General features: G+C 50.9%; 1 long non-coding RNA gene across 1 annotated transcript in view; it reads left to right on the top strand.

The window, feature by feature from the left end:
• Nucleotides 1-5,008, top strand: part of LOC121022786 (uncharacterized) — a 37,466-nt gene extending 32,458 nt beyond the window's left edge. The window contains exon 3 of the long non-coding RNA XR_005787107.1: nt 2,059-5,008. This is a non-coding gene — a long non-coding RNA (uncharacterized LOC121022786). The remainder of the gene's footprint in view (nt 1-2,058) is intronic.
• The last annotated feature ends 10,034 nt before the right edge of the window (nt 5,009-15,042 follow it).

The raw sequence follows: 15,042 nt of genomic DNA, 5'->3' as shown, positions 1-15,042 counted from the left end.
CCACAGCCCCCCTTGGAGCCCTCACAGGAGCCACAGCCCCCCTTGGAGCCCCCACAGGAGCCACAGCCTCCCTTGGAGCCCCCACACGAGCCGCCGCTGGAACAGGCACAGGCTGGCACACAGCAGCACACGGGCTTGCAGCAGCACACGGGCACACAGCAGCTGGAGCCGCAGCCCCCACAGCTGGAGCCGCAGCCCCCACAGCCGGAGCCACAGCCTCCGGAACAGCCACAGCAGCCCATGGTTCTGGTGGGTTGTGGGCGGAGTGGGTCAGAGACGCAGGTGCAGAGGGGAGGTGTTCAGGTGTGGAGCCTCCTGGGCCTGGGGTTTTACGTACCTGCCGGGGTCAGGTCAGATGCTGGCACAGGGTCACCTCCCACTGGCTGTGGCTGCACTACTTTCTGAAGTTTCTAAATGTGATGTCTTCCACTCCCTTGGTCCCTATAATTTGAATCCCAGCTCCTGCCTGCCTCTTCGTCCTGGCATTCCTAGGAACTGGTCCCAGCATGGCCAGGGCTAGCCGGTCCCACTTCTCAGTGGCTGCTGCTTGGGAAGAGGCCCGTGGCCGCAGTCAGTGGGGCTCATCTACTCAGTGCCCAGAATCCACCTCCTTTTTGCATATTTAGAAGACTGTGAATTTCCAATTAATTTTAGACTAATTTTATTATTTAGTATTTTAAAATTAAGTTTCAAATTTATTATTATTATTTTAAGCTTTATTTATTTATCTGGAGAGAGAAAGAGAGAGTGAGGAGCAGAGAGAGAGAGGGAGAGAGGGAATCCCAAGCACTGTCAGTGCAGAGCCCGATGTGTGGCTCGATCTCATGACCCTGAGATCACCACCTGAACCGAAACCAAGAGTCCGACGCTCAACCAACTGAGCCACTCAGGTGCCCCTAAAATTAATTAAAAACATATTTTTTCTAACATTTATTTATTTTTGAGAGAAAGAGACAGAGCGCGAGGGGGAGAGGGACAGAAAGAGAAGGAGACACAGAATTGGAAGCAGGCTCCCGGCTCTGAGCTGTCAGCATAGAGCCTGATGTGGGGCTCGAACTCACGAACCGTGAGATCATGAGCTGAGCTGAAGTCGGATGCTCAACTGACTGAGCCACCCGGGCGTCCCCTAAAATTAATTTTTTAATCAAAGCAACCAACACATAGTTTTAAAATTCTTTACCATTCTCTTAAGGAAACAGTACTCCCGCCGGGCCTCCGTCCTTGCAGGGCTGTGTCCTCTACCCTGAGGCCAGACGGGCTTCTGCAGCCTGGCGCCTGGAGGCAGTATCTGCCGCTGCCCGGGGCTGCCCCCTGCCCAGCTCCCACACCCTACTGCCACTCGTGTCCCCACTTGTGGGGGGTCTAATGGGCGCCTGGAACGTCCCGACCCACCCAGAGCCACGAGGTGCTCACCTCCCCCAGACCCGCCGCCCCCACCCCTCTGCCTTCCGAGTGTGGCCGCTGGCTAAGCCCTCAGAAGCCCTGCTCTGGTCTCCCCAGGCCGCACGCGTGTGCAGACCCGTCCTCACACTTTGCCCGGTCCAGCCAGAGTTCTGGAGCGCCTCATCTGTCCACCACGGCAGCAAGAGGCACCTCGTGTGATTGCTGGGCTGGCTGGTCTTCTGCACACGTTCCCGGGCCGCTGTTCCCCCGTCTCCACGGGCTGCAAGACCAGCCCCTCCGGCCCCCTCGGCTCCTGTGTGTCCAGCTACGCGTCCCTCCCACACCCCAGCCCGTGCCTGTGGCTTCTGCCCTTGCCATCCCTACGTGTCCTCACCTCTTTCAGACCCTTGCTCAAACGACAAGGTCTCGGCAGGGTTCTGCCTCCAGAAGTGTTGCCATTACCTCGCTCACCCCCTGCTCTGCCTCCCCCTTCCTTCCTTCCTTCCTTCCTTCCTTCCTTCCTTCCTTCCTTCCTTCCTTCCCAGTTTATCCATCATGTTGATGTTCCAGTTACTCATTTACCTCTCTCTCTCTCCTGCCTCCCCCGCTGTCCCCAGACCTAAGCTCCGTAAAGCATGAACATTTCATTCACCTGCCTTCCCCGTGTTTGAACAGTGTCTGAGGCATAACAGGAGCGCCGCAAATTCGCCGAATGGATTCAGGAACGTTCGCGGGGCTTCAGGACAGGAGACAGAGGAGCACGTGTCCGGCATCGACTTTTGAACAAGCTTGTCTTTAACGGAGTGCGCCAGCCTGACGGTCAAATGCACAGATCACAGGCACACGGATCGTGACATCATCACAATGTGAGCACAGCGAGGTCCCCGCCACTCGGGTCCTGATACTAAACGACTCCCACCCCGAATCCAGAGCCTGCCACCCCCTCTCCGAACATCGCCCCGTCTCTTCAAACACCTGCTGTCCTGACTGGTGAGTCCAGAGGTCAGCTTTGCCTGCTCTTCATCTTCGAAGATGAAGATGAACTTCATCTAAGTGGAACAAGGTGGGACGTGTCCTCTGCTGTCTGGCTTGTTCCCAGCCCACGTCGTGTTTGTGAGGGTCACACCGTTGGCCACAGCTGAAGTCCTTTTATTTTCATTTCTTAATAGCATTCTGTCGTCACCGTTCATTTATGTCTTCCACTGTCAAGGGGCACTCGGGTCCACGACGCTCCGGAAACGTTCCTGCGTGTGTCCAGCCAGGTGTGCATCTGGGCGCATTTCCGGGTGCGCCCTCGGAGTGGGGCGGCCGAGTCACGGGACATCGTCCAGCTTCAGTGGGTGGGAGCAGCGTGTGAGCCACGTGCAGGAGCACTGACGGCCTCCCGTCCTTCCCTGAATGTGGGGTCGCCCGGCTGGCTCTCGTGCCATGTGTGTGACTATCGTTCTCTGCTTTTACTTTGCGTTTTTAACGAGGCAGAGAACCATTTATTGTGTGTACTGGTCGATTAGAAAAGTGCCCGTTCCAGGGTCCTCCTCATGCCTCTCTATTCTCTCTCCATCTTTTCATTTTCGTTACCGTTTTGTGGCAGCTCCCTGCTTACCCTGGAGCGTCAGCCCTCGGAGCCAGCCTGGGGACAGACGCCGGCTGGCACTGCCTGTGTGACCCCTTCCTGGGCGCCAGGCAGGGCACAGCACAGGTCATTGGCCCTGTTCACGCTGTGCTCGGTGTTTTTGTCCCGGTTAAGAAATCTGTGCTCAGTGTTTGATTTGCAGGTTACTTATTTTTCTATCCTTTGCTTTCAAGGTTTCTGTGTTTTTATTTCTAACGTGTGTCTCTTATATGCGGGGTTAAAAAAATATTTTTTTTTAAGTTTTAAAAAGCAGCCTGTCAAGGACATTTGTCCTCTAACTGGGTATTTGGTGTGCTTATATCTGATGTCCACTGTTTGGGCTTAAATGAACCTTTTCACTATTTGCTTTCTGTGGGTTCCCTCCCTCTCCATTGATCCAAAACTTAATTTTTACTCTTTCCCACCTGTGAGGTATCAACCTGATTTTAGGGTGCTTTTCGGGGCTACCCTAGAGACGAAAATGCACATTTCTGACTCACAAAAATCAAGTCAGAGGTAGTTATTTTACCGTTTCCACGCGTGGCCGAGGACAGAGGTCCTTTGGGGCTGGTCCTCATCCCGCACGGGTGCTTTCCACATTGTGACTCTCATTTAAAGTAAAATTTAACCCCCCGCTGTCCGTTATTACCTTTGCTCTGTGGAGTCCAGTTCTCTGTGGATTCACCCACATTTACCCTTTCCTCCTCAGTCTCCTCCCTGCACCTTGGAGCCGCCGCCTCTGTTGGAAGAAAACCACCCCCACTCCATCGTCCCTGCGGCCTGGCACGCGGTTGGTGACCCCCCTGCAGTCTTTGTTGTCTGGAAATATATGTACTGGCCCCGCAGTTCTCAAGGATGTTTTTGCTGGTGTGAGTGTTCAGGGCAGGAGGTGCACGAGGCAACACGGCCAAAGCCCTCAGCAAACCGGAGCCCAGCAACGTGTCAAGAGAATGATGCGCTCTGATAAGCCGGGCTTTATACCAGGGATTCAAAGCTGGGTTAACATCTGAAAACGAATCGATGTGATCAACCATGGGAGCGGAACAGGGGAGAAAACCCACCTGATCTTACGGAGAAATCACAAGCGAGCATTGGACAAAATCCGATGCCATTCGTGGTGAAAACAGACAGACACCCCTCAGCGCGATGAGACAGAGGTCCGAACTGAGGGGGCCACGTTCCCGACCGCAAGCCAGCCAGTCAGACGGCAGGCGGGGTTCACGGCCACCGCGAGACGGAGCAGGCCGTGGTCCACAGCAGCGTGTGCAGGACCGCGGCCTTGAGCTCCAGCCCCGCAGGGTCTCGTGCGGGGCACCTGTGCGTGCCTGGCGCCAGAGGCCCGGAACGCGGAGGGTCTGCAGCGCCTCCTGCAGGCAGGAAGCGTGTCTGCACCTTGTTGGGGACGAGACCTTGTCTCTGCCCTCCCAGGCCGTCGGGAAAGCGGGGCTCAGGCTGGTGCCCAGCTCACGAGAGGTGCAGACCTGCAGGAAACCCGCGGCCCACCGAGCGTGTGCCCCGTGAGCGCCCGGGAAGACCTGCCCCAAGCATCCTCCACGCGGTACAAGACGGTGCGCCGTGCCCGAGATCAGGGGCAGGGACGATGCCCAGGATCGCCACTCTGTTGAGGCTGAGCCTCTAGATTTGTGGAAACCCTGCTGGCATTTCAGTGGAACCACGGGCCGCGTAGATAAACGTTGGGAAACCGGGTCTCCCCAGAGCGAGCCTTCCGGTCTGTGTGAGGCTGCTTTCCGTTCTTCAAGCGCTCTTTAATTTCTCTCGGAGGTTTTGTGATTTTCACTTTCGAGGTCTGGTGCACCTTTTGCACGATTTACACTTCTAGGTACATATGCGATTTTGGGGGGATGAATTATAAATGATTTTGATTTTTAGTGGAATTTTCAAACTTGTTTAGCGTTTAAGGAAAATTAGCTTCATAGCGACCTTTTATTCAGTGACCTTGCTAACTTTACCTCCTTGTTATAATGCTTAATCTGTAGATTATTTGGGATTGTCTCTTGTGTCTGTCCACTTATTTTTTTCGACCGCGTCCGTGAGACACTACGGTCTGCCCTCAAAATCAGTGCTTTTACTCCGACACGGGAGCTGGGAATAGGACAGCGGCCCCCTGACCCTGGCGCCCTCCCGCTGGCTCGGGGACGTGGTCATGCGCTTCCCCTGTGCCATGTGTAACCCCCAGAGCCACAGCTACTGGCCCCCGAAGCGGGCACTGTCATGGCAGAGCGCCACGGGTGGGGGGCCCCGACCACGGACACTTATTTCCTCTCTGTTCTGGAGGCTGCTGGTCCAGGAGCAAGACTGAGTTCTCTCCGGCTTACCCTCCGCCACCTCTTCACCGTGTCCACACACGAGCTTCCCGTGTGTGCAGAGGGGATGCGGGAGGCCTGGTGTCTCTTCCCCTTCCTATAAGGACACCAGTCCTGCTGTGTCTGGGTCTCACCCTCATGGCCCCATTTACCCTTCATTGCCTCCCTGGACGCTCCCCGCCCCCCCCCCCCCATACGGCTGCACTGGGGGTTGGGGCTTCAGTATCTGAACTGCAGGGGGGCATGATTCGGTCCCTAACAATCCTTACTCTTACATTTACGCTTTCCAGGGTTGCTCATTCCTTCCTGTACATCTGTGTTTTTATGGGGTTGTTTTCCTTTGCCCCGAGGATCTTCTTTCCACATTTCTCGAAGTGTGAGTCGGCTGGTGACCACATTTTTTAGCTGTGCTCACTCTGAGGTTCACACAGGGATGTGGGCACGAGGGGCGCAGGCCTTACACAAGCTCCGAGGGAGAGGTGAGCCGCCGGATGGGATGACCAGAGGGTGCCAGCGTCTGCCCCGGTGACTCTGTTGGGCCTCCTGGGAGCCAGCCAAACGGGCGTGAGATTTAGGGCTGGTGCAGCCCAAGCAGGGGACCCTGCACCCCCACACTTACATTCCATTCCAGGGGTGCCGGAGCCACAGGGACCCCAGGATGGATGGGCCAGCCCGGTTTCGTCCCAGGTGATATAATTCCCACAACTGGTGCTGCTGTAAATGCCCGCCACACACTGTGGTTCTCAGCGCCATGTCCACGGTGGGTCTCACTGTGCCAAAGTCGCCGCATGTGAGGGCCACGCTCATTTGTGGGCCCTCCGGGGGAGCATCCTTCCCCTTATCTTTTCCAGCCCCCAGGCGCTGCCTGCTTCCCCTGGGTCACGACTGCTTTCTCGTCTTCCGAGCCAGCAGCAGTGGCCGGAAAAGCCCTCACGCCTGCCAGCTTTCTGCTCGTGACTCTTCTGCTTCCCCCTTCCCTTGTCAGGACCCCTGTATCAGGTGACCCAGTCCGGTTTCCCCAGGCTCAGCTGAAGTCCCTTTGCCATGTAGCCTAACATCCGCACGGTTCTGGGGTTAGGAGAGGGCGTCTTGGGGGGACACATCCTGCTACCATCGTCTCAGCCAAGTGGAGGTGACAGGAAGACTAGCTGGCTATAGAGTCTGCGGGAAGGGCCACCGAATCCAGCCCCAGGCCCAGCCTCCAGGACTGGCTCCCCGGCTCTGCACCTGGACAAGCGTCATGCCCATCGATGGACAGTGGGACGTTGCTGATGTCACCTCCCGGGGTCCCAGACGCCCTGGTGCTTCTGCCTTACTGGCTTTCCAAATATCACAAGAAAGCAACGACAGGTCGAACCTGATTACGCCCAGAGCCAGAGCTTCTAGGGCAGCAGGAGGATGCTTTCTGCCCCCATGCAGCACGGAAGGAGGATGGAGACTCTGTTGGCCCCAACCGTCCCAGTTCACCGCCCCCAAAGGGAAAGTCCCCCAGCCGGACAGTCACGGGCACAGGACTCGAGTGCCACATCCTGCCTTGGAGCCCGGGACTCTCCGCCCTCTTTATCATGCCTCAGAACATCCCTCGCCAAAAGCTCGGTGGAGACACTCACGGTGGGAGGCAGCTGGAGACGTGCATGTAAGGAGGCCGTGCCTGGTGACCTGGCAGGGCCCCCTGGGACCCATTTCCAGGGAGATTCCTTGTTCATCCGTACGCAGTGAACAGACCACGGCGAAAGAATCGCACTGTGAATGAAATCATTTTGTGGCCACAGAGATGATTTTATTGAAAGGGAATTTTATTGTATTTTAACAGAAACATATGGTGACAGGTCAGGAGGCAGCCCTGCCAGACAGGGCTTTGTTGGTGAAAGGAGGAAGCTCAGGGGTGACGGGGACGGTGCTTTCTCGGACTGGGGGAGCCAGCAGTAGATGTTCCTGACCAGTCAGTGGTGGGCCCTGGACGTGGGTCAGTGCCTACAAATGACCACTTGCACATTACAGGACTGCTGCTCAGCATTAGCCTGGGCCTTCCTCTGGGTGAGAATATCTCAGGCGGACAGCAGAGGGGGCCAGAGCCACGTGTGTGGAATGGTGTTTCCGGTGCAGCAGATGGGGACACGCAGGGGAGAGACGAGTGCAGGGGTGATGAGAGGCCTTCCCAGATGGTGCAGTTGGAAGAAGTTAACTGAACACTGGACTGGCCGTTCCCTCAGCAGACGGGGACACAGCATCTGGACTGGCAGTAGCCACAGGAGCCACTTCCCCCCCTTGGAGCCCCCACACGAGCCACAGCCCCCCTTGGAGCCCCCACAGGAGTCACAGCCCCCCTTGGAGCCCCCACACGAGCCACAGCTGGAACAGGCACAGGCTGGCACAAAGCAGCTGGAGCCGCAGCCTCCGGAACAGCCACAGCAGCCCATGGTTCTGGTGGGTTTTGGGCGGAGTCGGTCAGAGACGCAGGTGCAGAGGCGAGGTGTTCAGTTGTGGAGCCTCCTGGGCGGGGGGGCTTTACATACGCACCGGGGTCAGGTCAGATGCTGGCACGGGGTCACCTCCTGTTGCTGGTGCTTCCCTGGCTCTCTGTCCCTCCTGTTCTCCTCCTTCCCGGAAACTGCCCGTTCTCTCACCTGCTGTGTGTATTCTTCAGGTCAGCCATCTGGTCTTGGGTAGAGGCTTGTTTCTGTGCTCACAGTGCTGGGCCCTTCTCAGATGCTGTTTGGCCATTTCCCAGGGTCACGAGAGTGGGCGCCCTCTTCTCAGTGGGGCCGGGGATGCAGCCCCCTCTCAGCCTCCCTCTGTCCCCTGTGGGGCCCCACGTGGAGCCTGGGGCTCTGACTGGAGTTATCCCCCAGACCTGCTATGCGCTCAGGAGAGCTGGGCCCTGTGAGTCATGGACGGACGTGAGGACGGTGTGAGTGCGGAGCCTGCAGCTTGTCGAGAGAAGACAGGTGTGCCTCCTGTCCAGCTGGGCCATGTGGGCCTCTCCTGAGCCCGTGTAATGCAGGGCGCCGGTGGTCGTGCGTCCAGCTGGAGACTTCACGGCCAAGACCCAGGGTCGGGTTACTGGGGCGCCATCCCAGTGACCTCAGGCTGGTGCACATGAGAGGGGTGAACGCTGGGCATCTGGTTAACGGCAATCATTTTTCAAGACGGGAAGCTGCCTGGTGACCGCAGTAAAGAAGGCTGCACCAGAAGGGGATGGGGGGAGGGGTGAAGGCCTTCTGCTCGTGATCCAGGCACCAGTGGGCTCACTGTGGCTCTGGCGTGGGGCTGAGCAGGGGAGCAGAGGGTGGGGCTCCTTCTGGGAAGGGACTCCTACTCGGTGCACTGGTGTGAGCCTGTGCTTGAGGGGTTGGCCACCTTGAGGAGGTTAGTCAACAGAAAATCCTTTGAAGAGGTGACTCTGGTGAAAAATGTTTGGAAGGACATTCCATGTGGAGGGAAGAGCTGGTGCGAAGGCCGTGAGGCAGGGAGGGGCCTGGGGTGTTTAGGGGCTGGCTGTCATGGTATGTTGTCCAGCACTCGCTACCTCAGGCTCCGGAGGCGGGAAGTGGACACCCTGCAGGTGGGAGCAGGGCAGGCGGTGGCGGCGGGAGGGTGTCTCTGGGTGAACCTCAGAGTGAGGCGTCCTGAAGATTCGGGGGGAACCTGAAGGAAGGGCATCCTCCTGCTCTGCTAGGCTCATCACATGCCAAAGTGGGGAGGTGGGAGGGAGGGCACCACACCTCCCAGCCAGCGCAAAAATAGGGAAGAAGGGAAAACTGAGTGAACCTTTGAGTCCCAGCCCTGAGAGGTGCCCCCGGCTGAGGCCCCACTGCCCGACCTTCCCGCTGTGGGGATTCGTTTTTACACAGAAGGGCCTCCATCAGGCATCTGCCCCTGGCCGCATCCCTGCTCTGTGCCGTCACTGACAGCCCCAGTCAATGAGCTGGGGAACGTGCCATGTTGTTCTGTCCCGTGGAACAGTTTCTGTGCAGGGAGGTGTTAAGTTCCTTGAATGTTTTCTCAAAGTTTTTTTAAAATATCCTGACCTGGTTTTTTGTTTTCTTTTTCTTCTTCTTCTTTTTTTTTTTTTTTTAAGCACACAAGCCACAGGGTTAGTGCTTTACTTTTTGGATTTTTCAGTAAGAGTGTTTATCCTGGAGGATGCGGATTCTGTGCCCGATGGCTTTGGGGCAGGGGGTTGGCATCTTGTGTTCTGTGGGGTGGCAGGCCACGTGTGGCGGGGCCTTGGTTTTATCAGGCCGGCCACGAGGGGGCGCTGTATCAGGCAGAAGCATGGCTCTTGCCTTTGAGGAGTTAGGCTCATTTAAGCATCACCTTTTGATTTGAAGATCTGTGTGCTTCCTCTGATTTCGGAGGCCCAATTCAGAAAGTGTGTGTATATATTATAGTTAATAATTGGAATGAGAAAAGAGATCACAATAAATCAGACATTTAAAGAAGATGGCGACGACCACACACGCGGCCAAATCTAGGAAAATAACATGATTTTATCGAATTAATTGCCTGAATTCTCCGCCCTGCCCCATGTTCCTTTTTTCCATTATAGTTTGTGGCCAAGTTCTTTCTGTTCACTCTTCATATGACAATTTTATAATTTTATTTTCGTTAAAATTTTTTTAAAAGTTTATTTATTTTGACAGAGACAGTGAGTGGGTAAGGGGCAGAAAGAGAAGGAGAGAGAGAATCCCAAGCAGGCTCTGCATTGTCAGCACAGAGCCAACCAGGGCTCAAACCCACGAACTGTGGGATCACGACCTGAGCCAAAATCAAGAGTCAGACCAACTGAGCTGCCCAGGCACCCTGAATTTTATTTTCTAAAGAAAGAATAGAAGGGCATTTTAGTTTTTCCCTGTAGCATGGATGCTTATGATTTGTTTTTTGATTGTTGGTTTTGAGAAGTTCTTTTCACCTTGTGGTATTGTCATGTCAGTTATCAGGTTTCTTATCAAACCCGGGAAGATAGCAAATGTTTGCCCATGCATGCTGCGGAAGTGGAGGGCATCAGGATTTCGTCTTTGTGTGGTTCTGTGTTTGATTTTTCATTCTCGTTTGTTTAACCACCTCTGTCAGCCCGTTGTGATTCCGTCCGCCTCGCAGTGGCCTGTCCTGTGCTTTGCAGCATCTTTGGCCACTCAGTCCTTTCATGTCAAATTAGCAGCAGGCTGAAGTATTTCCTAAAATATTTATGATTTGCTGTTCTACACGAATTAGATTTTCAAATAATTCATGAGCCTTCATTACTTCTGTTTGAAGTGAGGATCCTCTCAATGGATTCTGCTCTTGCTGCAATAGGAACATTTTGTTGCAGTTTGTGACTCCGGTCAGAATAATTTATATAGCTAACCATGCTTATTTCCCTTTATGTTAATTTTTATGAGAGGTCCCCCTTAGTTCTTGAGGGAACAAATACAAAGACGATAGAATAAAGTTTGCTTTGTTTATGTTCAATCCAGGATCCGGTGCTTTCTCCCTTTTTAATCGAGATGTTCAACAAACATATTTCCAAACTGCGTTCCAAAGACAAATTCGTGCCTTAAGAGTTTCCACGTATACTTTTTGTATGTCGTTTGTGTTCAGCTTTCTCTTCCGAAGTTTTGAAAATATGTTTGAGAGTTCTGAAGATACTGAACCCATGTTGCGAGACTGCAGCAGGCTTGCCTTGGGGAGCTCATCTCATTACCTCTAGATTCTTTCTGGAAAGATGCCAGGTGCTGTGTGAGTTAAATATATTCCAATCATGGACGAACCTGTAGCAAGACATGCAGGGGCTGCCCTCAGGGACTCTGGAGGCAGTGTGATCTGTGGTGACTGGGGCTGTGAGCTGCACATCGGGGGGGGGGGTTGTGCACATGCACTCATGCTTCTGGGGACCACCTGCAGCATGTGGCCATTACCTGTGCACTGTTCTAGGACTGACTGCAAATGCTGTCCAACAGCTGGCAGGAGTACCCCCCCCAATTGTTTCACTTTGTTGACTAAAATCACAAGGAGATGATTTTCAGTTGGTGGACATGTCTGATATTGTTTTTAAGGTTTCCTGTAAAAGCGGCAATGCCCACCTACTTGCCAACTGCTCAGGGCCCACCATTTCCAAAGTAGAACCCATCATAGTGAAGAGGCATTTGGCATCTGGTTTATTTTATTATCAGTTTATTTTGTACACATCCTTACTTGTTTTGGTGGCATCTTTACAAACTCTTTTGGATAAATTAGTCACCTTTGTTTTAGCATTTTGACATCTTTTTAAAAACTGCTTTTAAATTGTATTTATTTTGAGAGAGACAGAGCAAGAGAGAGAGGGAGAGGGAGAGGGAGAGGGAGAGGGAGAGAGAGAGAGAGAGAGAGAGAGATAGAGAGAGAGAGAGAGAGAATGAAGGTGCATAAGTAGGGGAGGGGCAAAGAGAGAAGGAGAGAGAATCCCAAACAGGCTTTGCACTATTAGTGTAGAGCCCGACGTGGGGCTCAGTCTCACACACTGTGAGATCATGACCTGAGCCAAAATCAAGAGCTGTGCTCTTAACCAACTGAACCACCCAGGTGTCCCACATTTTGACATCTTTTTAAGGGTTCATACAAAAATAGATCCAATTCAGTAATGTGGTTAATTTTGATCAATGTTCCAATGTGTCTTTGAGAGGAGAATATATGTTCTCTAATTGTTGGGAACTGTGTTCTATTTATATTCAGGTGGTAAAACTGTTTAGTTAAGCTATTTGAATTTCCTGTAATTGTACTACTACTACTTTATATTTTTGTTCTCATAATTTCTGAGAGGTTTGTCAAAAATCTCTCATTGTAGCTGTAGGTTTATCAACTTCTCCTTGTAGTCCTTCCATTTTTGCTTTATATATTTTGAGACTGTGTTGGCAGATGCATTCGTGTTTGGGAATGCTATATCTAGCTAGTGAGTTTGTCCTTTGATCATGAAGTGCTTTTGATATTTAAAGGTGATGACTAAAAGCATATTAGTGTCATTTACCATGTTTTGGGGCCATCTTCTTATATTTGGGAAATTCTTCAGTGTTAGTTCTCAGTAGAGGCCAAGCTGTCTCCCCGGATAAAAGTCAGAATGGCCAATATTCTCTCTCCTGACTTTCCTTTCATGAGTGCAGGGGCATATGACCAAGGCTTGTCCATTTGGAGCAATCTGCCCACACACCAACTCAGAGACTGGCAATGCAAACAGCTGTGCTGGTGGTCATGTCTGGTGCCCATTTAGCAAGGGCAGCAGCTGTTTCCACACTGACTGTGGCTTCAGTAGTGACTCTGCTCACCTCTCAGGCTCCTGTGTTCTCAGACTACTGTCCGGGTAGGCAATGATGTGGGCGTTCAAGTCATATCAGTAACCACTCAGCAAAACTTGCCCTGACATACACTTAAAAACCCTGCCCATATCAGCAGAAATAAATGGTAAACTTTCTTAAAAAGCCCAGGGGTTTCAGTGGGGTAGAAAGAAAAAAAAGAAAAACTAGATTAATACAAAGGAGGATATTAAAGAAAGGGAGGGCATTGGGGCGCCTGGGTGGTGCAGTTGGTTAAGCGTCCGGCTTCAGCCAGGTCACGATCTCGCGGTCCGTGAGTTCGAGCCCCGCGTCAGGCTCTGGGCTGATGGCTCAGAGCCTGGAGCCTGTTTCAGATTCTGTGTCTCCCTCTCTCTCTGCCCCTCCCCCGTTCATGCTCTGTCTCTCTCTGTCCCAAAAATAAATAAACGTTGAAAAAAAAATCTTTAAAAAAAGAAAGGGAGGGCATAGAAATAGTATGGTGAGTAGAAAGTATCAAAAAAAAAAAAAAAAAAAAGACAAAAGAAATCCAGCCAGGTATATCAACAATCCCAATAAAAAAGAACTGATCTCATCATTCCCAAGACAAATATTCAGGTTTTAAAAAATCTTTTAGAAGAATAGTTGTAAAACATAGTGACTCAGAAATGTTGAAAATAAATATGAAAAATATATACCGGGAAAATATTAACCTAAAAAACCTGAGTATAATATGCTTTAAGGTCAGACAAAGTAGGCTTTTGAGGCAAAATTTCACAAGAGGAAGGGTGGGAGTAGGGAGAAAGGAACAGGAGATGGTGAATATAAGTCTTTCAAAGGATGTCCTGGTAGGTTGAGTAGGGAAATAGGGCAATAGGTTGAGAGAGAAGTCGACTCAAGAGCTTAAGATGTGAAAAATAACACCATAGTTTCTTTTTTAATTGTGGCAACAATTAAACACGTGACATAAACTTTGCTGTCTCCACCATTTTTAAGCATACAGTCAGTAGTATTAAGTGCACTCATGCTGTGCTGGTACCATCACCACCTCCAGAATGTTTCTATACCAAGGTATTTTATATGCTTCTGTAGGTCATACAGGTGAGTGGGGGAAAATCTCGGAGAGATGTCCTTTAACAGACAGGAGGGGACAAATGGGGCAGGGGTTTGCTTCAAGTAGGAGAAGGGACTGTTTATCTGCTATCTTGGGAGGGTGGGCCAGTGATGGGCACAGAAGCTAGGGGAAGTAGATATGGGGGCATGAGGCTGTGACAGTCACCTCCTGAGCATTCGATTTTCTCAGTGAAATAGGAAGCAAGGTAATCAGTTGAGAGCAAGGATGGGGGAGAAGTCAAATATAATACTCAGTTCCTACTCCACACAAATATTGAAGAATCTGTGTGGTGTGTCTACAGTGTTAGAAGCTATTCCTTGCGTGGGTATTAGCTTTCCAAACAACTACAGAAAATCAGGATTCTAAAACCACAGACTCCAACTTCAGATATTTCCCACCATGGGTCAACTTATCTTAGCAAGAATAAATAGAGGTTAAAACATTACTAAAGGTAAAGTAATTCTAATTCCAAATTGGAGCCCAAAGTTTCTTGATCCTACTTACCAATTGAAGAGTCTTGAATCACTTTAACTCTCATACTCTCATGACAATGATGCTTCTGGAGCCATTGAATGTTATCATTGCTGGTATTTTTTTGCCACCTTGTTTATAATACCCCCAAAATGTGTCATGAATTTTTTGTTTGTTTTGGTTAGTCAACATGATTTATAGTTACTCATGACTAAATGATGATTGCCTTTAGTAACTTACTCTTTGCCTGTAAGTTTAATTTCCTTCTTCCTGAATTCTGAATAAGTTACTACTGCAGAGGTCTGATGGCGGGTAAGCTCTTAATTTATCTGAAAAGTGTCTTATACTTAATTATTGACTGATAGTTTATCTGGGTATAGAATTCCAGGTTGGCAGAAATTTCTGCTTAGAATTTTATTTTATTTTTCCATGTTTCCACCCCCAAGTCTTTCACTGAGAAATTTTTTGTCAATTGAATTATTGATTAATCTTTTTTGTCTGATACCTTTTAAGGTTTTCTGCTTGCCATTGTGTTCTGAGGTTTTACTATGCTGTGACTAGGTTTCAGCTTATTTATATTTTTATTTATCAAGCTTTAGATTTGTGATTATTCAATATGAAATGTATTCTTTTATTAATTATGGATGATTATTGTTTCCAATATTGAATTTTATCCACTGTCTCTTTACTCTTCTTCCAAAACTCACATGAGATATATATTGAACATCTTCATTCTATTCTTTATGTATCTTAAGGGTTTTTTTCATATTTAATTTTTTTCCATACTCCATTGCAATGAATTTCACTTGGTATTTCTTTCCTGTTTAACAATTCTCTCTGCAGTTGTATGTACTTTTCTGTTTAACTGGAACC

The sequence above is a fragment of the Herpailurus yagouaroundi genome, unplaced genomic scaffold (assembly GCF_014898765.1).
Source record: "Herpailurus yagouaroundi ecotype Mexico unplaced genomic scaffold, PumYag 438, whole genome shotgun sequence".
Classification (NCBI taxonomy): Eukaryota; Metazoa; Chordata; class Mammalia; order Carnivora; family Felidae; genus Herpailurus; species Herpailurus yagouaroundi.
This window is presented reverse-complemented; position numbering and strand designations above follow the sequence as displayed.